Genomic DNA, 21,889 nt, shown 5'->3' with positions numbered 1-21,889 from the left:
ATCCATTTAATTGTTTTTCTTGTTACTAATCTAATTTATGGATTCTATTTATTTTTCTATCAATCATTTATCTTTTCTTTCAATTTTCTATTGATTCTATTTAGCTTTCTACTAATCATCCATCCATTTATCATTTATTTTTCTTTCAATTAGCTATTTACAATCTATTTTTCAGAATGTTGTAAGAGTGACAGATATGACAAAGGACTGAGAAACCGGAGAATCAATAAGCATTAATTAAATGCCGCCTCTATAAGAGGCACTGTACTGGTTTCTGGGGATCAAAATATAAAAAAATGAAACAATCAATTTCTACTTACTAAGAGCCTAGCATCATGGATATTAAGATAGGAAAGCATTTCAAGAGAAAGATTGGAAAGTTTCCGATGTTTCAAGTAGGTCAAGGATGAAGACTAGGAAAAAAGGGTTCAAGGATTTGGAAACTAGAAAGTTGTTGCTGATTTCAGTCAAGTGGTAGAACCATCAGGAGACCCTAAGCATGTGAAGACTCCCCCCCCCCCCAGATGGAATGGGTGGATGAGAACAATTTGTCCCAATGGCCTTGAAGGCAGCTTAGTTGGACGTCAAAGACTACCAGATCCCGGGCCATCCTTGCCACTGGGCGGCTTGGTCAATCGTCAAAGACCACTGGATCCCAGCCATCCTTGCCACTGGGTAACTAGGTCAGTCGTCAAAGATCACTGGATCCTAGACCATTCTTGCTACTGGACTTGGATGACCTCAAAGACAAAATGATAGTGATTTCTTTGTGCAAGTCAGCCTCACTTAAGTCTGATTCACAAAATGTCAATCCACACTGTCAATCTAAGAGGAACCAGATTGTACATAGGTGATGAAGAAGCATCAGGGAGTATAGATTACTCTTTCTAGGAATTTACTCAAGGAAAAAAATCAGTTTTATCTTCTGCCAATTGGTTATGTTTTGAACTGTGAACTTTGGAAACTTTTTTTACTGAGGCAATCGGGGTTAAGTGACTTGCCCAGGGTTACTCAGCCAGGAAGTGTTAAGTGTCTGAGGTCACATTTGAACTCGGGTCCTCTTCAGTTCAGGAGGCTGATATTCTATCCACTGTACCACCTAGCTGCTCTGAACTTTGGAAATTTTTTTTATAAAATATTGAGAATACAGAGAAATTTGACTGCCACATAGAAGAAAATATGATAATAGAGTGCATGTCATGTCACCCTTCGTTTATACATGGATTTGAAAAAACACAACAAAAATCTAATGGCAAACAGCCACCTGGTTTTCTGTTGCACAATTATCTTGTACTTGTGTGTTGGGCTCTGAAAGAAACCAGACACTGGGTTTTAAAAAGATATTGGCCAAAGAAAAAAAAACAAAACCCAAATCTAAGTGACTACAGATGAATGTACTATTCAAACGCAGCCTTGGCCTTGGCAAATTATTCACCCCTTTGGACCGCTATTCCTCATCTCTAAAATCAGGCAGTTGGATTAGATCAGGAGTTCTTAGTTTGAGAATCCATGAACTTAGATGGGAAAAAGAAAAAATCATATCTTTCTTTTCATCAACCTCTAAGTGAGATTCAGCATTGCCTCCAATTATAACCATAGGCAACAACCTCAGGAAAATCCATTCATTCACTATATAGTATTCATTTGCATTATGGTTATTTGAGTATTTCTTAAATCTCCCTTGAGGGAAAGGACCATGGCTTAGTTTTAACTTTTTGTCACATGGAAGAGGTCCAATCTCTGCATTTCTTCCAATTATGACTATAGGCAAAACCTCAGGAGTTTTAGGAGTTCCTGTGTTGTTTTGTTTTTGTTTTTGTTTTTTTTGGGGGGGTTTTGGTCACCAGAAAAAAACACATTTTCTTATCCTTTTATAGTTGTTGCAAATATCTAGAAATACCGTTTACACTCATAGCTACTTTGAAATTACTCTAACCTATAAAACCTACCATTAGGTTGCACATGATTAAAGTCTACCTTTCCACAGACTATTTTTCAAAATAATTGGTTTCCTTTGGGATTCTATGCGTTTTTGTGCTTTTAAAAACATGATTCTGAGAAGGGATTGTAGACTTTTGTCAAAGGTATCCACGATACAAAAACAGACTAAGAATTCTGGCCTGGATATAGGTTTCTAAGATAGTTTCTGGTTCAAAATCAGTGATCCCACGGCTCTAGGGATATCTCCCCCATTTTGCTGGTGACTGAAAACCCTTTAACCAAAGTTAAGGCTTTTATTCCCAAGTAGAGAGAGAGACTGAACAATGAAATCATTCTGGAGAGAGGTAACAGCAGAGCCATACCTAGAAATTTTGAGGCCCAAAAAGAATGGCATAAAATAGACCCATCAATAAACTTTGTAATTCATGACATGACAAAAAATACAAGAAATAGTTATAAGAAATGCAGTTGAATGAGAGATTAGACCTTGGGGTAGTAGCTACTTGTAATGGGGTAGGACCATGACCTCAGCTCTTTGAAGGTGAGAGATGTGGAGACAATATAAAGAAGGCAGAATCAATAGGAAACCATGAGATGCCTGTTGGGGAGATTGTCACCTGGGAGGATGGGGGAGGAAAGAAGAAGGGGATGACCTGGTGCAAAACCCATCAAGGGCTTCAAGGCTGAAAAAAATAAACCATCTGGTAACTTTTTAATTTATCTAATTGTTCCTTCTAAGTAGGTGCTAAACTCAGGAGTGAAAGTGTTGCCAAAAATCCAACAAAATTATAAATTGCAAATCATTATTCTCCACCTCCCACTAAATTTTGGTGCTTAGAGGCAAATCTCTATTTGTGTGTCTTTTCCTAGTTATGGTAAAGGTAACACTGTCGACAATTTTAGTTCAAAATAATTATTTAAAAAAAACCTGGGGTCAGAGTTTAATGGTAATAACAATAAGTTCACATTTATATAGTGCTTTAAGGTGTTTGTAGAGTGTTTTGCAGATGTCATCTCATTTGGTCCATCACCACAAACTTGTGGGGCAGGTGCTGTTATACCACCATTTTACAGAGGAATAAACAGGTTTAAAATAGCTAATGACTTGCCCAGGACTACATGGTTAATAAGCATTTTGAGAGGAGGAAGAATGAAATCAGGTCTCAACCTGTTGGCAAAGAGCCAGGAGTATCTTGGAGGCAGCTGGAGCCCACCCTTGAGAGCCAATTGTTAAATTTTCAATGTGAGCATTTATACTTCCAAAATCTGCAAGCCTACATATCAGGGTTTGATTTATTATTTTGTTTATGATCTAGACTTAAGGAAGTGATGGAGAAAAATGTTAATAATTTAGATTAAACATAAAAGTGTGAGCTACATACATTGTTTTTCAGAGAGTCTATTATTAAACATTTACCTGTACACTACAGCAGATCACTAAAGAAAAGAACGAATAAATAATGAATAAAAAGAAATTGTGGTGAGTTTATTGTATACCAATAAGCAAGTTAGGAGAACCTAAACTGCAGTAGTGCATTTCTTTCCTTTTTTGAGTCCAGGAGAGTAGTCTGGACCTGTGATCTCATTACTACAGGGAACTTCCAGCTGTAAAATTCCCTCCACTTTCTAATATTATTGTTGTTGGGGTTTTTTCCAGCTGCTAATAGAACCTTAATGCCACAGATTGACTACACAGTAAGGAAGTAGAAAGACACCGCTGAGATTGCTCCCCCCACTTCCCAATTTCAAATTTCAATACCTCCAAAAATTCCTGATTGATTTGGGATGGGTAATCTTTCCACAAGTTAAAATAGAGATCCAGGATAGTCCAAAGGACTAAATTTGCAATGAGAAGACTGGGGTTTTGACTCAACTCTGAACCAAAGTAGCTATGAGACCTTGGACAAATTCTGGGGGCCTTCACAGGACTGTGTCTTTAACTGTTAGATGGTCATAATAATACTTTCATCCTTTGGAGGGAAGCGCTTTGTAAGCCTTGAAGTGCTATGTCATGTAAGCATGAGTTATTATTCACAACCTTCTGATGGCTATAGGAGAGTAATAAGTATTCCCATTTGATAGTTTAGGAAGCTGAGGCTCATACCCTCATACCCATCTCAGAGAAATATGTTTTCAATAAGTTTTAAGAGTGGGCTGGCCTTAGAGTGACCAAAACCTGGATTCAAGTCTCACTCCTGATACACTGTCCATTTGCTAAGGCTCTAAGTGAGTCATCCAGCTGCTCCACATTCCCAGCAGCTCCCAGCCTAAATTGTTGTGGAGCAATTATTAATCTGGGCCATTAATCTGGGACCATTAATTTGGTTAAGGAGAGCTCCCTGCTTTGATAAGATCCCAGGGCCAGAGCCTGTCCTGTGCCCCTTCAGAGCAGAAAGACATTCCTAGAACCTAAGCTCTGCTATTTATGAGCTTATATGATTTTAACTTACAGCTTCTTGAGCCTTAGTTTCCCTCAAATGAAAAACAAGTATTTGACCTACTTATCTCAAAGGGAGATTGGGACACTCAGACTACCTAATGTCCATAAGGGGATATATTAATGTGAGATATTAATTCAATCCATCAATAAGCATTTATTAAACACAATCGATCAAGTCCTGTTCTGAATGCCAAATTAATTAAATTAACAATTATCTTTTGTTCAGTGGCCTCTGGAAATATCACTGGTATGATCAGACTCATTTCTTTTAAAATGAAGACCAAAGGGAGCTTTCATTAAGTTTCCCCTTCAGTGCCTCATGGTAGGAGGGGGTGACTCTCTTAGAATTCTCCAAATTTATACAGTGGAGGAGAGACTTACACGAACTGATGCCGAGTGAAATGAGCAGGACCAGGAGATCATTATATACTTCAACAACAATACTACATGATGACCAGTTCTGATGGACCTGGCCATCCTCAGCAAGGAGATCAACCAAATCATTTCTAATGGAGCAGTAATGAACTGAACTAGCTATACCCAGAAAAAGAACTCTGGGAGATGACTAAAAACCATTACATTGAATTCCCAATCCCTATATTTATGCCCACCTGCATTTTTGATTTCCTTCACAAGCTAATTGTACAATATTTCAGAGTCTGATTCTTTTTGTACAGCAAAATAACGGTTTGGTCATGTATACTTATGGTGTATCTAATTTATATTTTAATGTATTTAACATCTACTGGTCATCCTGCCATCTGGGGGAGGGGGTGGGGGTTAAGAGGTGAAAAATTGGAACAAGAGGTTTGGCAATTGTCAATGCTGTAAAGTTACCCATGCATATATCCTGTAAATAAAAGGCTATTAAATTAAAAAAAAAACACAAATTTATACAGTGGAGTGCCAGCTCTGGTAGGTTCTCAACAGTCTAGCATTTGGACTGATGTCTGTTTTCTGAGGATCATGGAGTCTTCTGACCTTAGAGCTGGTTCAGTTTAGACTTGACCAAGAACCAGTCCCCTTGACAAATCTCCCTCTATCACATAACATGTCAGCCACTCCTCCTAGATTTGGGAAAGTTATAAACTTGCTAAGCATGGATCTATGTCTTAATCCAAGCCATTGAGAAAATTGTTAAACAGCATATGAACAAAGATAGAGCCTTTTTATTATTTTTTTAATTAGAAACAGCTGTTGGTGCAGTGGAGAAACCCAGGTTCAAATGCAGAGCAAGTCATTTAATGTTTGTTTGACTCAGTTTCTTTAATTATAAAATTGAGATAATAATAGTACCTATATTCCAGGTCATGTTGAGAATCAAATGAGATCTTTTCTCTATAAGAGACTTCTCTCCAAGGCTAATTGGCCAATTAATTTGCCAATTAATTTTTGCTTTTAGTCCAAATACTTCTGGACTCATCTCATTAAGGCGTATTCTTTCCCTCTCGTTTCCAAGGAGAGCTTGAGAGATTTTCCCAAATGCTTGGTAAAATGTAAGTTAACTCTACCGGCATGTTTTGCTTGAGTATGCTTATTTGTTTCAAGAGTCTTTTTCTTTCTTTATCTTAGAAGCAAAGAAATAGGGGGAAGATAGCTTTAGGGTAACAATAGAGAATCTGAAAAAAAAGAGGGCTATTGAAGTATTTTTTTTTTAATGTCCAGGAGAAAACTGAAGGAACTTTGCAAGGATACTTCCATGCAAACACACAAGCAGGCCAGTTTTGAAAGTGCCATGTAAAATATTATTTTAATTATATTTTGATTTTATTATTTTATTTACTCTTTACTTTTATACTTTCTATTTTATTATTTATCATTATTAATATTATGTTAAGAAAATAAGAACCAGATATAGAAATTCTCTTTTTTGAGTGTTTAAATTCAGAATAAATATTTTAAAAAATTTTATCTGTGGAATCTGCCCTCTCCCCACATGCTAGTCTGATAACCCTGTCAAAAAAGGAATCAAGTTAGTTTGGCATAATAACCTGTCCTGGATGAAGCCATCCTGTTTCTGTGATCACTGATTCCTTTTATAGCTATCTGGAAATGTACCAAAAATTGAAGTCAAGTTAAAAAAGCTTTCAGATAGCATTTTCTTCCCTTTTTTTGAAAATTGGGACAACATTTATCCTTTTCTGGTTTTTCTCTTTAGTCTTTTGATAGTCATTGAACAGTGAGTAGCTCATCATTCATATCTGCCAGTCTATTCAGTGTCCTGGAATGTTCATCCAGGGCTGATAATAGGAACTTCTCTGGGCATTATATGCTCTCTTGCTATTTCCTTACTTATCTTGGGTTTCAATTTCCCATTAACCATTTTCGTTATGTCCTGTCCAGTCCAAAGATCATTCTCTTTGGCAGGCAAAACCATGGTAAAATAGGAGCTGGGATAGTTCTCTCTTTTCTCTGTCACCCAGTATCATTGGCCCATCCATCCCAAGGAGTCGTTCTATTTCCTTTTTAATACTCCTCTTGTCAAGGTGTCACAAAACACTTTTTCTGTCCTTTTCTTTAGCTCATTCTGAGCTTTCACAATCCTGACACCATTATTCCAGACACACGCTTTTGCATTCATCCTTCATTATCGGTCATTGCTTCCATCTTCGTTAAATACCATACTCCTCCACCTTCAGTGAATGTTACTGACAAGACACCATATGTTCTGATGTCTTTATTGGGTGATAATAACGAATCAATTAGTCACTCTCTAAAAGGTATAAACTAGGTATGAATTTGATTAAAGTCATGTCTATCTCACAGGAAATGTCTTGTGATTGGTAGAAAAGAATCAATTATGCTCTTCATAACCTCCTCCATCCTCTTCCCCTTCTATGGGAGCTTGGATAGAACAGATACCTGTTCAAGTTCCTACATTCCAAAAGCTGACCAGTCTTTTAGGAGCATCTCCAGTCAAACTCCTTGGAGGTTGGCCAAGTGAACTTTGAAAGGTAGAAGATAGCGGACTTATCACCAGTATCTGTAACAGTATCCCTGCTGCTGAGGGCGAATAGCCCTATCTCCATCAGGAGCCATCTTAGACCTGCCAAGGAAAGACAACTTTCAGTATTGTGCAAGGGCTACTCGGCAGAATAATTCTCAGCAGAGAATTATAGATATCTCAGGGGAATTGAAAACGCCAGCAAGGCTGGCTATTTTTGCCTATTCACCCAGGACTTGTGCTCCCTAAGCTTAAACCTAATTTCCATGGACTATTTACTTGAGAGAGTATTTCTATATTTTTAGGGTGATGCCTTTGTACTGAGTATTTCTGCTAATAAATACCTCCTTTTAAAAGCTGGTGAATTCTGGCTGGTTATTTGATAATTCATGGAAATAATAATGCTATTGAATCTCTAATCCCCAGGGTGTTACCCCTAGAACGCTAAGGGGAGAAATGATCAGTTATCTCTGGGGATTCGGCCTGCCAAGGCAGGTTCAGGAGGGAGTCTGGAAGGATGTGCTGCATATATCTTTTAACAAATTGGAGTCAGTCAATTTCCTGTTAATTCACTCGGGTTTCTTTAGCCAGCCTTCCTTTTCTTGCTCATTGTTCTCCCTAACTTCAATCTTGAGACCTTCCCATCCCTTCTGGGCTAACTTCCTTTGTAGAATTAGGATCCTGCCTAATTTTTCTCTGAGCTGTTTGAAATCTACTACCTAAAAACCGAATATGGTTTTCAGACTATAGTGGGCTTTGCTCTGTTTTATCAAGAATTCTAAGTAGTCATTTGCTCCAAAGGTTCCTATTATTTCTACTCTAGCAATCACTTTCTCCCGGTTGGTGAAAATCAGGTCCAGAATAACTACACTCCTCTTTTCTTCTGGCTTTTGAAGGATGAGATTATCATTAAGGCAGGGTGAAAATCTATCAGCTACTGTGCTTCTGTCAGAGACAGTGAGAACTTCCACAGAAATCTCTCTAAGGATGGGGGTGTGCTCCAGTCAGTATCATCATAGAAGGTCTAGGAATCTTAATCAATAACAAAATAAAGTATGTTTGAATAAGTTTTTAATCAATTTAAAAGGACTACAGGAGTAAGCAGTTAACCCTATACAGGAAATGTCTTGTGAGTGGCTAAAAGAATCAGACACACCCCTGTGCCTTTCCTGATCTCTTCAACAGCTAGCACTTTATTTCTCATACTATCTTGTATTTAGCGACTTTAGAATTATTAATATTTATTGACTATATCTTTCTATCTATATTCATCCATCTACCCACCCATCTAGCTAGCTGGATATCAATATATCAAATATACATACTTATATATGTCTTTGTTGTCTCTTGCTACAATGTAAGTTCTTTGGGATAAGGATTCAATGGAGGGAACCTCCATACTGCTGGTGATCTTTAAAGAGCCCAAGCAAGAGTCTCTGTCTCTGTCTCTCCGGGTCTCATTCTGTCTCTTTCTCTGTCTCCATCTCCTTCCGTCTCTCTCTCTCTCTCTCTCTCTCTCTCTCTCTCTCTCTCTCTCTCTCATTTTTCTCACCTCTCCTTCCCTCTCTTCCTCCCTCCCTCCTTCTCTGTCTCCCCCTCTCTCTCTGTTTCTATCAGTTTCTCCCTGCCTCCCTCCTTCCCTCTCTGTTTCTCTCTATCTTTCTTTTGTTCCCTCTCTTCCTTCTTTCCTCCCTTCCTCTCTCTTTCTCCTCCCTTGCTCTTTCTCCCTCCCTTTCTCCCTCCTTTCTTTCCTCCTTCTCCCCTCTCTTCCTCCCCGCCCTCTCGCTGACAAGAATGGGAGGAGGATGGAGGAGCTTGCCGCTAACATCATCTTATAAATGATGAAGCCCAGAAGGTTAAATGACTTGTCTGAGTAGTCCATAAACTGAATCAGTGATGGAGTTGAAGACATTATGTAGTTACAGGCTCTAAGATCTACAGCTGAGAGAGACTTCTGAGACCCATGAGTCCAATTTCCTCATTTTATAAGTCAGGAAAGTTGAATATTGATTTAGAACTGAAAGAGATCTTAAGGACCATTTAACAGATGAGATAACTGAGGCTCTAAGAGAGGGAAATTTCCTCACCCCCAAGTTCCACAGCTGATAAGCGTTTGATGTGGGATCTGAGTCTAAGTTTTCCTGACTTTGTCAGAACTGAGAAAGAGGGAGGAGAGAATTCTGAAGAGGAGAGATTTTGAAGGCCTCTGACTCAAAGATGAGAATGTGATTTTTCCTCCCTTTAAAGGAAACATTTTTTTTCCTTCTCCCAAGGAATTCAGGTCTCGCAGCTGATGTCTGGAGAACAATGGGCTGAGTGTTACTGATTCCAAGACACCAGGCTGGGAGCTGCCTAGGACTGAAGGAGCATCATGAATCATTGTGACATTTGAACAAGTACCTTGGACAAAGGCGGGAAGAGCATCTTCGACTCCTGTAGCAGTCTTGGGTCCATTCTCCATCCACCTCCTGTTTTGCAGGTAAATGGATGACACGAGATCAAGCCGGGGCTGGGTCTGGGATGGACTATTTGGTTCAGTTTGTGAGTTCCCCAAGATGCCCTGGGAAGGTCCTATTCCTTGACAGCCAGTTGGATGAGTGAATGCTTTCTCAGCTTCTCTCAGGCAGGCACATTTGATGACCCCCCAGTTTTTCAAGTTGGAGTATTCTCATAATGAGAGGAAGCTCTGAGGTGGGGTTGTGAAACACCTCAGCTATAGGTATCATTGCTAGTAATGGAGGGAACTGCCCTTGGCTGCAAATAACTAGTTATACATCTTCAAGTCATTGGATCAGGCATCTAAAGCTGTAGAATCCAATTCCCTCATTTTACAGATAAGGAAACCGAGGCACAGAAGGGTCATAGGATCATTGCCAGGGACCTTAAAGGTCATGGATTCCAACCTGCTCATTTTACAGATGAGGAAACTGAGAGCCAGATTAGTTAGATGACTTGTCCAAGATCACAATTAGGAAGCATCTAAGGTGGGGTTTGAACTCTGGTCCTCCTGACTTCTGGCCCAGTGTCCCTTCTGCTATATCATTCTGAAAGTTCCTGGAAGGCAGAGCTGGTTTTTGCTTTTTTGGTTATTCCCAGGACTTAGGAACATGACTAGCACATGGCAAGTGCTTCATATATGGTTATGCTTGTTGATTGATTGACATGACTGAAGAGAATTTTAACAGAGAGACATTGAATCATAGGGAAGGCTTTGGTTTTGGAATCAGTAAAGCTGTGAATTCTAATCCTGCCTTGACACTAGCTATGACTATGCACAAGTCAGGTGACTTCCCTGAGATAATTTCTTCATCTTCACAATCAAGATAATTGTACCTGTAGGACTGACATCATGGGGTTGTTGTGATGATCTTGTGAATGACATAATGTATTTGTTTTAGAATTCTTTTTTAAAAATTTATTAATTACTTTTATATTCCTTTAATTTTCAAATCTATCTTTCCTTTTCTCCTACTCAGAAAGATCCCTAGATCTTGTAAAAATAAAATAAAATAAATGATATATAATAATACATTAATTAATATTAACAACATGTTAATATAATATGATAAGAATAACTAAATAAAAATTAATTAATTAATTTAAAAGAAAGGAAAAAGGGGGTTGTTATGAAGATTAAATGATATAATGCAGTTTTTAGAATTCTTTTAAAAATTAATTAATTAATTTTATATCCCTTTCATTTCCAAATCTATCTTTCCTCTTCTCCTACTCAGAAAATCAGATCTTGTAAAAATAAAATTAAAAAAGAGAAAAAATGGGATTGTTGTGAAGATTAAATCATTTAATGTATTTATTTAATTTTTTAGAATTCTTAAAAAAAAATCTGTTAATTACTTTTATATCCCTTTCATTTCCAAATCTACCTTTCCTCCTGTACTATTCAGAAAATCAGGTCTTGTAAAAAAAATAAAAAAAGAAAGAAAGAAATGGGATTGTTGTGAAGATCAATGATTTAATATGTTTATTTAACTTTTTAGAATTCTTTTTATAAAAATCTGTTAATTACTTTTATATACCTTTTATTTCCAAATAAAATTTTTTTCTTCCCCTATTCAGAAAACCAGACCATGTAAAAATAAAATTTTTAAAAGAAAGAAAAAAATAAGTCCATCAGAAACAGCAATATAGCACCTAACATGTCTGACATGACAGCAACACCCTTGGTGCTTCTATCTCTGGAAAGAAGGGCAAGAGATGCCAAACAATCTAATTTCTGCAAAGCACTTTCTAAACCATAATATGCCACTTGAATATCAGAATTTTATCATCTGGACCAATCCATGTACATGTCTTCTCCTCCACTGGAGTGTAAACTCCTTGAAGGCATAGGTTATTTTTGCCTTTCTTTGTATTTTCAGTTCTCAGAACAGGACCGGGCAAACAGTAAGTGTTTAATAAATGTTTATTAATTGAATGGAAACTTATTTCATTAATTCTGGTCAATAGCTCACAGTCCTATAGATTTTCTTGGAGTTCTGAGAAAGGAAATACTTTATCTGTTGGGAAATACCTTGTGATTGATTAGCCTGTATGAAGGCAAGGTAGGACATAAATCAAAGACTTCTGACATGAAGGTCAGGGCTAGATCTGCTCCTGTCTCATGTTCTGTCTCACTGGGGAAAGGATGGTTTCTGCCCTTCTGGATGAAGATGAACTTGACTCTATTCTTGCAGGTTTAAAGTCACTTAGAGTGCTTTGGACCTGTGTTGAATGTGCCTATCTGGGCCCAGGATGAGAACCCATTTGGCTCTACCTTACTGGGATGGACCTAACTTGTGTAGGCCTGATGGCCATTGTGTGGGGGCTCTGGAACAGGACCACCCCTGCCCACTGGACCAGTGTGCTTTCATCAAATGTTCTCAAGATCCCTGAGGTGCCAGCCCTTTCCCACCATGTGGCTTCTCTAAATACCTGGTTATAAGTAGCCACTCCCTTCAGTTCACTGCAGCAGAATTAGCAAGGTGGGAACATAGCGGGGACATTTCTCCTTGCAGTTAGTGGGTACCATTTGTGCTTCTCCCTTTCCTTCTCACCCTGTTCTGTTCTCCCCATATATTAACAGAATCCTCATTTGTTGACAGTAGAGATTCTTTTGGGGTCATTTCAGAGGACATGTGAAGTCGGATGAGAAAAACAAAAATGACATCTTAATTTTTACTCATCTCTATTGAGATGTAGTATTTCCTCCAATTATTTAAAAAACAGGAAACTAACGTGAGGTCCATAGACTCCCCCAGACTGCCAAAGACATGTTAAGAGCCCCTGGTCTATAGAGAACCATCCATCTGGAAACCATCCCAGGGCAGGCTTTGATCTCGCCCAGGATACACGTGGGGGCACTCAGCCTCTTCTTAGATCCTATCTACCTTGTGTTCACATGGCACATTTTAGCTTCCAATGACCTTTTATGAGTGTTATTTCATTGGATCCTTGGTTGTGGGCAAGGCAGTGTTCCCATTTGGCGTGCTTATCACATTTGTGAATGACATAAAGCTGGGAAAGAGAACTAACATTCTGCCATAGAGCAGAACTCAGATCCAAAAAGATCTTTTAAATACCCAAATAATGGGCTGAATCTGGTCAAATGAAATTTAATAGGGAGAAATGTAAAGCCCTCCATTTAGTTCATGGTCTATTCTGGCCATTATGAGACTCAAAGGAGGTTTTTACAAAAGACTCAGGCCCTTAATAAGGGAAGCAAGAGGCTTCCCTTCCAGCATGTTTTTAACTAGCATAAGGGAAGTATTAAGGCCTAAATGGAGACAGCCAGAGGCCAGGGCAAGAAAAGACAAAAGCCAGAGAAGTTCAGACTCACTCCTTTGCTTTGAGACCCCCAAACTCTGCCTTGAGGAGAACAGAAAAGGGCTGATCTCTGACTAGAATTATATTTCTTTGCTTCCTTGACTATCTCTGGTCTGGATATGAGTTTTAGGTGTTTGAACCAAAAAAACGCTTCCTTGGTCACTCTTAAAGGGGAGAAAAACCCTCAACTTACACATAGCCCCTTCCCACCAAACTCTGGTTATATAAAAGACCTTCATCAACAGTAATCATGAGTAAGCTCATTTGAACAAACATAAAACCACAAACAGAAACTGGAGAGATTCTACAGATCATAATATGGCAGAAAGTACCCCAAAATGAATGAGGTCTTTGTAAGAAGTGCGATGGGATCTTAGTTCAGAGAGAGAAGCCCCAGTCTCACCCAAGGGGAAAGTACCCATAATCCCCAGGGAGGCAAGCTAGAAGTCAAGGCTTCCCCTGCATTTCTGCAGCATCTAAAGTCTTTTTAAAGCTTCTCTCTCCCAAGAGTGTGTCAGATCTCGTGAAACCCTCTCCCAAGGAGCTCATGCATCAACGCCACCCCTTAAGCAGATATATCGCAGCATCAATGCTGAATGAGTGTCCTCTCCAATAAGAAGATTTCTCAGCTCCTTTTCCATCTGGAGTAGCTCGCAAAATGCCCCTGGTCTGGTTACAAAAGAATCAGTTGAAGAAACAAGGTTAGAGAAGACTTAAGAGGAATATAATATTTGCCTTCAAGTAGGCTTTTGGGAGGTAGAGAGAACAGACTTATTCTATTTGTTCTCAGAGGACAGAATTAGGACCAATTGTCAGAAGGGGCAGAAGGATAGATTTTGGCTTGATATAAGTGTCAGTATAAGTATTTTGGGGAGCAGATTGGTGGTATAGTAGATAGATGCTGGGCCTGAAGTCAAGAAGACTCATTTTCTTGAATTCAAACTTAGCCTCAGACACTTACCAACTGTGTGATCCTGCTTAAGTCACTTCACCCTGTTTGCCTCAGTTTCCTCATCTTAAAATGAGTTGGAGAAGATAAGAGTGTGACTATGCTCAAGTCACTTCCCCCTGTTTGCCTCACTTTCCCCATCTATAAAATGAGCTGGAGAAGAAAATGGCAAGTAATTCCAGTATCTAGCTGTGTGACTATGCTCAAGTCACTTCCCCCTGTTTGCCTCACTTTCCCCATCTATAAAATGAGCTGGAGAAGAAAATGGCAAGCAATTCCAGTATCTAGCTGTGTGACTATGCTCAAGTTACTTTCTCCTGTTTGCCTTAGTTTCCCCATCTGTAAAATAAGTTGGAGAAGAAAATGGCAAACCATTCCAGTATCTAGCTGTGTGACCATGCTCAAGTCACTTTCCTGTTTGCCTCAGTTTCCCCATCTGTAAAATGAGCTGGAGAAGGAAACGCCAAACCCCTCCAGTATCTCTGCCAAGAAAATCCCAAATGGGGCCACAAAGAATCAGACGCAACCAACCACAATGTAGAAAACTGAACAATTTTAGAATCGTAGAGAAAGTGATTGTTCAAGGTCACTCAGGGACTGAGTGGAAGAATTAGGATTTGAACCCATTCTCTGCCCTGTCCCAAAGTGCCTTTAAGTGATTTTGAGGCAAACTCTTCTTTTATCCCTCTCTCCCTCCTTCCATTCTCTTCCTGAAAAAAGGCATCTGCAAAGCAAAATGTGACAATGGTGCTAAGTGTTGGATAAATCATCCTGGGAGATTTAAATGCACAGCGAGGCTGGAGTCAGGTCCATTACAGGCAAGCCCACAAATCTGAATACCTTTGAGAAATAACTGCATTTGAGGAATGGAGGACTCGGGGCGAGATGCCCAGGGAAATACAGAAAGCCGTGAGAAAGAGCGAGCATATGAGATCGATAAATCAAAAGAATAATTTGACACAAGAGGTAGTGTGTAATTAGAAGCACCTGAGAAATTGATAACCAAAGGCAAGATGGAAGATGATGAAGGAAATGAGAGGCAGAAAGGTGGAGTCGAGACTCAGGCATCAGTTGGCTTGGAGAATCCCATGGCTTGCTTTCCCTCCCAGATAGGTTGGTCTTTCCCTCCAAAGTCAGTTTTCTTCCTTTTCCCAGCCTCCTTTCCTCTCCCCCTCCAGTCACTCTGTGCACAGAGGAAGCAAATGAATTCAAATTTATCTTAAGGAAAATGTAATTAGGAAGCTAAGTCTATAGCAGATGTGCAATTTGGAACATAACAAGGTCGGATTTTATTTATTTAAACAAATTCTAGGGAAAAGAACCTTGGTGGAAATGGATTCTAGTCCCAGCCATGGTCACTCGTTAGATCTGTGACATTCAACCAAACATTTAACCTTTAGGCTTCTGCTTCCTCTTCTATTAAAAGTTAGGAATTGAGTCTGCGATTTCATTGGTAAAGGGAACTCCTGTATGATAAAAACCCCTTCACCAATCCAGGTCAGCACCTCAACCTTAGAGAGCTTCCTAGAAGAGGGAGTAGTTCAATTTCTTGCCTAGGATCACTCAGCCAGTATGTAGGATTTGACCCCAAGTTTCCTGGATTCAATGTCAATTTTTTGTCTGTATGGCATGCTGCCTTATATAGTAACTGCTTCATCCCTCACATAAGGCTTTTAGGAAGAAAAAATAGGTAATGTGGAGGGAAGTTCTTTGTGAGCCACAAATACAAGCTACATTTATACATGCCCAATTTTCCTATTGCACGGACTCTGATTTTGTCTATCTACCTATCTGTCTCACTCACTGCTCTGCCATAGAATAGCCTGTCAGAAGCTGCTCTTAGAGACCCAAGCCAATACCTGCTCAGCACTTGAGACTCTTCCAAACATCTGCAAATCTGTGGTTGGAAGATTGGGTCGGAAATCTTGCCAGAAAGCAGCGTACACAGAAACAGAAATTCTAATACCAAGGAAGCCTCTCAGCAGCCCTCCAATTATCAGATCATAGACCTTGAGCTAAAAGAGGCCATGGAATCCAGCACCCTCATTTTACAGAGGGGAAAACTGAGACCAGTCTCACTTATGGTCACCAGGAAGTCAGTGATAGATCTGGGATTTGGCTCTTGAGTATCCATCTAGGTATTTTCTCCTTTGCATTTCCAAGCTCCTGAGCAGGACTCATGGCCTGAGTGGGACAGAACACAATGGGCCCTATTACCTTCCTCATTCTGGACATCAGGGGTAGGATGGTGTATTGGATAGTGGCAGCTTGGAACACAGGAAAACCTGGGTTCAAACTCTGCCACTAACACAAACTAACTGTATGGCTCTGCATGAGCCATGTGTCCTCTCCCAGATCTTAGGCAAGGCTAAAAGGCAAGGGTGTGCTTGTAATATTTAACAACCAGGTCTCCAAGATACCCTTTTAAGTTTAACCTGAATTATTAACATTTTCTTCATCACTTTCTTCAGCCTATTAATCAAGCCCTGATTTGTAGCATTTGCTGAATTAATGTTAATATTGAAAATTTAACAAGAATCTAGCAATGCTGGCATGCTCCCTCAGAAGAAGGTGGAAATAGTTTTCCTGTCCAGAACCTACCCTATTCTTGATGCTATGGATGCTATAGTCAACATTCCTTTGTTCCTTCCTTTCTTCCTTCCTTTGTTCATTTGTTCATTCATTTCTTCCTTCCTTCCTTCCTTCCTTCCTTCCTTCCTTCCTTCCTTCCTTCCTTCCTTCCTTCCTTCCTTCCTTTCTTCCTTCTTTCCTTCTTTTCTTCCTTCTTTCCTTCCTTCTTTCCTTTCCCCCTTCCTTAAGCATAGATGTGGCATTTTTTTCCTTTTAAAAATTTTATTGATGTTCTTTTTTAAAAAGTCAATCAGTTTTAAGTGACTTGCCCACAGTCACAGAGCTAATAAGTGTCTGAAGCCCGATTTGAACTCAGGTCCTCCTGATTTCAGGGTCAGAGCTCTATCTACCTAACTGCCCCTGCTCTTTTCTTTTCTTTTTTTTTTTTTTTAACATAATTTCCCAACAGTCAAATAAAACAAAACAACATGTTGGTTCAGACAATGCCTAGCTTGGTGTACACACTTATAGCCTACCACTTCTGCTAAGGGGCATCGATTCTCTGATGTCACAGCCATCTTTTATGGAAAAGGATTCTTCTATCTTTTATGGTGTCTTCCTTCTCCAAGTTATTGTTATCCTTTTGTCAACTGTTCTGCTAATTGCAAAGAGCTGGCATTTTCTCTTATATAGCTTTTAGACATTTCTCACCCCACCCCTTCCACCCATCCCACGAATACTTGTAAATTAAAATCCTAGAGTAATGCCACCATTTAAAAAAGGCATCTTATAATACATGTGATAGGGATTGTTGAAAGATGCATGGATAAAACAACAACTTTTGTCTTCATTGACACTCAGTTGTGTTCATTGGCATTAATACTGAAGGGGTTAAAGCCCCTTCTTCTTGCCTTAACCTGTGTTGTTTGCTATAATTCTTCCTCATCCCCTTCCTCCTTTATACTGGGTCAGCTATTCATCATAAGTGCTGAGCTTTAGGTATAAGGATGTATCAGAGCCCCAATTTTATCTGGGTAGGGGATTTCAGGTACCAAAGAGTAGGTGAAATTCAGAGATAAATCCCTTCCTCAGATCTGGATACCTCTGCTTAGCTACAGGAGGCTGGTCTATTCTTATCCTAAGTCTGTGTCCTTCTAATTTTTTGAGAAGGGAGTCATCTCAACTACTACTATCCTGTTTTCCCAGTGGCTAGAGTTCTGCCTCCCTAAAGTGCCTCATATTTATGTTGTGTCCAACTCTTTGGGACCCATTGGGGGGTTTCTTGACAAAGATATTGCATTAATTGGTCATTTCATTCTCCATTAATTGGTCATTTCATTCTCCATCTAATTTTTCAGTTAAGTAAACTAAGGCAGGCAGGATTAAGTAACAATTAGTAAGAGTCTGAAACAAGTTTTGAACTAAGAATCTCATCTTTCTGATTCCAGGCCCAGCACACTATTGCCATGGTGCCACCTAGCATCCCAATTCTTCCTCTAAAGAAGTACATCTGTATTTCTGTATCCTCTCTATGTAGACATATTTAGAGAATCAGTACAAAACAAATGCCCACACACTGTTTTCCTCTATAGAATGAAAAGTCCTTGAAGGCAGGTAGTGTTTCACTCTGGTCTTTGTATCTCCAGGGGCTGGAACACAGTAGATACTTGATGAATGTAGATTGATGTTGAAATGATGGATTGATTTCACACGGCTTCTATTCCTGGTCTAGATTGAATGGGTTCTTAGACCTACTTCCCATAGATTTAGAGCTAGAAGGAACCATAGAGATCATTTTAGTCCAACCTCTTTATTTTAAAGGAAATGAAATCCAGAGATTGACTGTGTTGCTCAAAGACACATGGGTAGTAAGTAGAAGCACTGAGATTCAAATGCCAGATCCTTTGATTCTGGGCTCTAATCCCAGCTTTACTTGTGTGACCTGGGACAGATCAATTTACCTCCGAATCTCAGTTCCCTCATCAGGAAAATGGAGGTTATAGAACTTTGTTTATCTCATAGAATTGTGAGGATCGGATGAGATGGCATATACAGGGCAGTAAATAAGTGGAAGAATATATCGATGCAGCTGTTGCTTAATGTTGGCCATGCTCAGGAGAATAAGGGAACTAGGTACTAAGACTCATGTGAAGCTGGATGGCCTTTTCACCTACAAATACTTCAAGGCAACCTGTGCATAAGGAATCAGGAGGCGTGCTGTAGCTCAGAGCCTGGTCACTTATGAGGCTGCTGAGCCGCCATGGCCAAGCTTGACTTTCCACCTCTTGCTAACTGGTTAATGCAAGCAGTTTTTACCTTTGTGCCCCATCACGCTGCTAGGATGGATCCATCCCCAGAGTCATGGTTTTAAATACATAAAAAATCAAACACAGAGAATAACAAAGTAAGCCAAAGGTTAGTGGAAATAAATATGTAAGATATTTTGTTTTTTTTCCTCATCCAAATTCATGAGAAATCAGTGAAGAACCCTCAGGCTGAGAACTTTATGCTGGGCTTTGCCATGATCTGGCTTCTGTTTTAGACTCTACTTATTAGGAACAGCAATTGACATTTAAATGGATTTTAAGCTTACAAAATGTCTCATATCATGTGACTCTTACAAAAACCTTGTGATACAGGTATTATTATTTCTATTTTGTAGCCCTTTACAATTATTTTCGCATTTGATCTTCACAATAACTGTGGGAAGTAGGTGCTATTATTGTTCCCATCATATAGATGGGGAAACTGAGGCAAACAGTGGTCAAATGTCTTGTGCAGGGTCACTCAGCTAGTAAGTGTCTGAAGTTGGATGTGAACTTCCTGTCTCCAAGCCTGACATTTTGTGCACTGTGGTGTTTCCTAGTGGGGCAAGCTATTTTGCCTCTGTGGGCCTCATTGTAAAATGAGAGGGTCGGGTTACAGGATCCCTGAGTTCCCTTTCAGCCCCAGTACTATGCCTGTTCCTCACACCAAAAGGATATTAGGAGACCTACTCGGTCACAACCCATAATGAGACCCACCCAGCGGCAAGGACATGGGGAAATAATCAATCCATACCAACAGGACTAGAAATAAGATAGAGGGAGTCTGCAAGATCTGCAGAGCTGAACCTTTGGTATGAAGTGGAGATGCAGAGTTTTGTGGAGAATCATTGTTTTGTATATGGATGTTTTATAAGGAAATTATCTCTTTCTTAGTGCTGAAGTTGAGAATTTTTAAAATGAAAGAAAGAAAAGAAGGAAAAAAGGAAGAAGGAAAAAAGAGATGGGGGTGAGAGGAAGAAAAGAAGAAAAAAAGGAGAGAAAAGAAAGAAAAAAGAAAGGAAGAAAGAGAAAGAGAACAGTGACTAATTTTCAAGGTCCAAATGATTAAACTTGGATTTTCAGTGAGAGAACAGTTGTGTTGAGGAAAACTCCATTCAAAGAAAGGATTGATTATTTCTGTGGAAGGGACAGAGAAACAGAAACTTGTAAAGGATGAGGGAGGGAGAGAGAGACAGAGGCAGAGCAACAAACATAGAAACACAGAGAGAAATAGAGAGATAGAGACAGAAGATACATAGAGACAGAGACAGAGACAGAGATAGAGATAGACTATACACACACACACACACACACACACACACACACACAGAGAGAGAGAGAGAGAGACAGACAGACAGACAGACACAGAGACAGAGACAGATACAAAGACAGTGACAGAGATTTTCAGTGAGTATACATGGGAGAGAGGCAGCCTCTGGCTTTATGTGAAGCCCTGATTGGAGAAAGATCCAGGGCCAGAATCTGATTTCCTACCCACCTATGCTCCCAATACAAAGAGCACTGATGAGTGGTTACTAAATAGACTTGGTTTCATACCCTTTAACCAGAATCAGATTTGTTTTCTGAGATTTCCTAGTTTCTTATCTGAAGGAAAATGCTGGGGATGAGAGGATCAGGGGACCCAGTGTATTAGGCAATTTATATGACACATGTTTGTTACCTTAACTCAGTTCCCATTTTTTGGAAGGTTATGAATATCCCCAGTGATTTAGATATTGTTTTCCTTATTAGAATGAGACCAGGTTCCTTGAAGGGCAGGATTATATTTTTGCCTTCTTTGCATCCATAGTGCTTAGTGTAGTGCCCTGACATATAGTAGGTGCTTCATTGGTGCTCGTTGACTTAATAAATGCCTGCCTAACTGCATCATAGCCTTGTGGAGGTGGAAGGAAGCAAGCCCCTGACAAATTTCTCTTTAAATTCCTCTCTTCTTGTCAGGGGCGATGCTTTCTCAGGAGATAAGGATTACAAACGATTTCTTACTGTCATTGATCTCATGAAAAAGTGGAACAACCACGTTCTTACATTGGCTTTCTGGTCGGGTTTCTCCAGCACCATGCTAGCTCTTTGTGCTGGGCCATGGGGACTTGGCCCAATTTCTTATTCTTTTTGGAATTCTTATTTGCTTTTCAGCTTTCTGAGATACTCTTGTGAATTGATTGGTCAATTGAGGCTTAGGCAGCTTTGAATTTTGTAAACCTACCTTTGTTTCGATTGATTACTCCAGCCCCAGAATGACTAGTTTCCGACAGGTTCGCTGTTTTAGAAAGTGGCCCGGGTCTCTTAGGATGGTGGAATAATAGGATATAGAATTAGAAGGGACTTTGAGACCATGTGGTCCAACCCTTTCATTTTACAGATGAGGAAACCAAGGCCTAGGCAGGTTGACTTACTCAAGATCATACAGCTGGCTATTAGCAGAAGCAAGTCTCTGCTAACTCAGGCTTTTAGCCCTGGTGTTTGTCACTTACACTACACTGGTTCTGTTTCTATCTATCTGACGCCCAACATGTGTTGTTTCAAACAGAATAAAAATCATCATTAGAACAGTTCCCTTCATCCCTTTATGCTCTTAGTACTTTTTCAAGACTATAAATTAATGATCTGCATTTGTGAAGGAAATTTCCTTACCTGGGAATTCCCTATATTGAAATCACAGGCTTGATCCCTCTCCCAATTCAACAGCTCACACTTCCGTAGTGCTTCTAGATTTTTAAAGAACCCCATGTTGTAGGCACTGCAAATATTATTCTCATTTATAGATAAGGAAACTGAGGCTCAGAGAAGTTAATCATTTGCTGATCACTTGGCTTCTACATATTAATTTGATTTAATCTTCTTGACTCAGTCTCTTCCTCTACAAAATGAGCTGGAAAAGGAAATGACAAACCATT

At 39.5% G+C, this 21,889-nt stretch overlaps 1 long non-coding RNA gene across 1 annotated transcript in view; it reads left to right on the top strand.

Moving 5' to 3' along the window:
• The window catches only part of LOC116419314, a 50,103-nt gene extending 30,196 nt beyond the window's left edge, over positions 1 to 19,907 (top strand). Inside the window, exons 2-3 of the long non-coding RNA XR_004229586.1 lie at positions 9,599 to 9,804; positions 19,869 to 19,907. This is a non-coding gene — a long non-coding RNA (uncharacterized LOC116419314). The remainder of the gene's footprint in view (positions 1 to 9,598; positions 9,805 to 19,868) is intronic.
• Positions 19,908 to 21,889: the final 1,982 nt, after the last annotated feature.

Source organism: Sarcophilus harrisii, chromosome 5 (genome assembly GCF_902635505.1).
Source record: "Sarcophilus harrisii chromosome 5, mSarHar1.11, whole genome shotgun sequence".
Lineage (NCBI taxonomy): Eukaryota > Metazoa > Chordata > Mammalia > Dasyuromorphia > Dasyuridae > Sarcophilus > Sarcophilus harrisii.
This window is presented reverse-complemented; position numbering and strand designations above follow the sequence as displayed.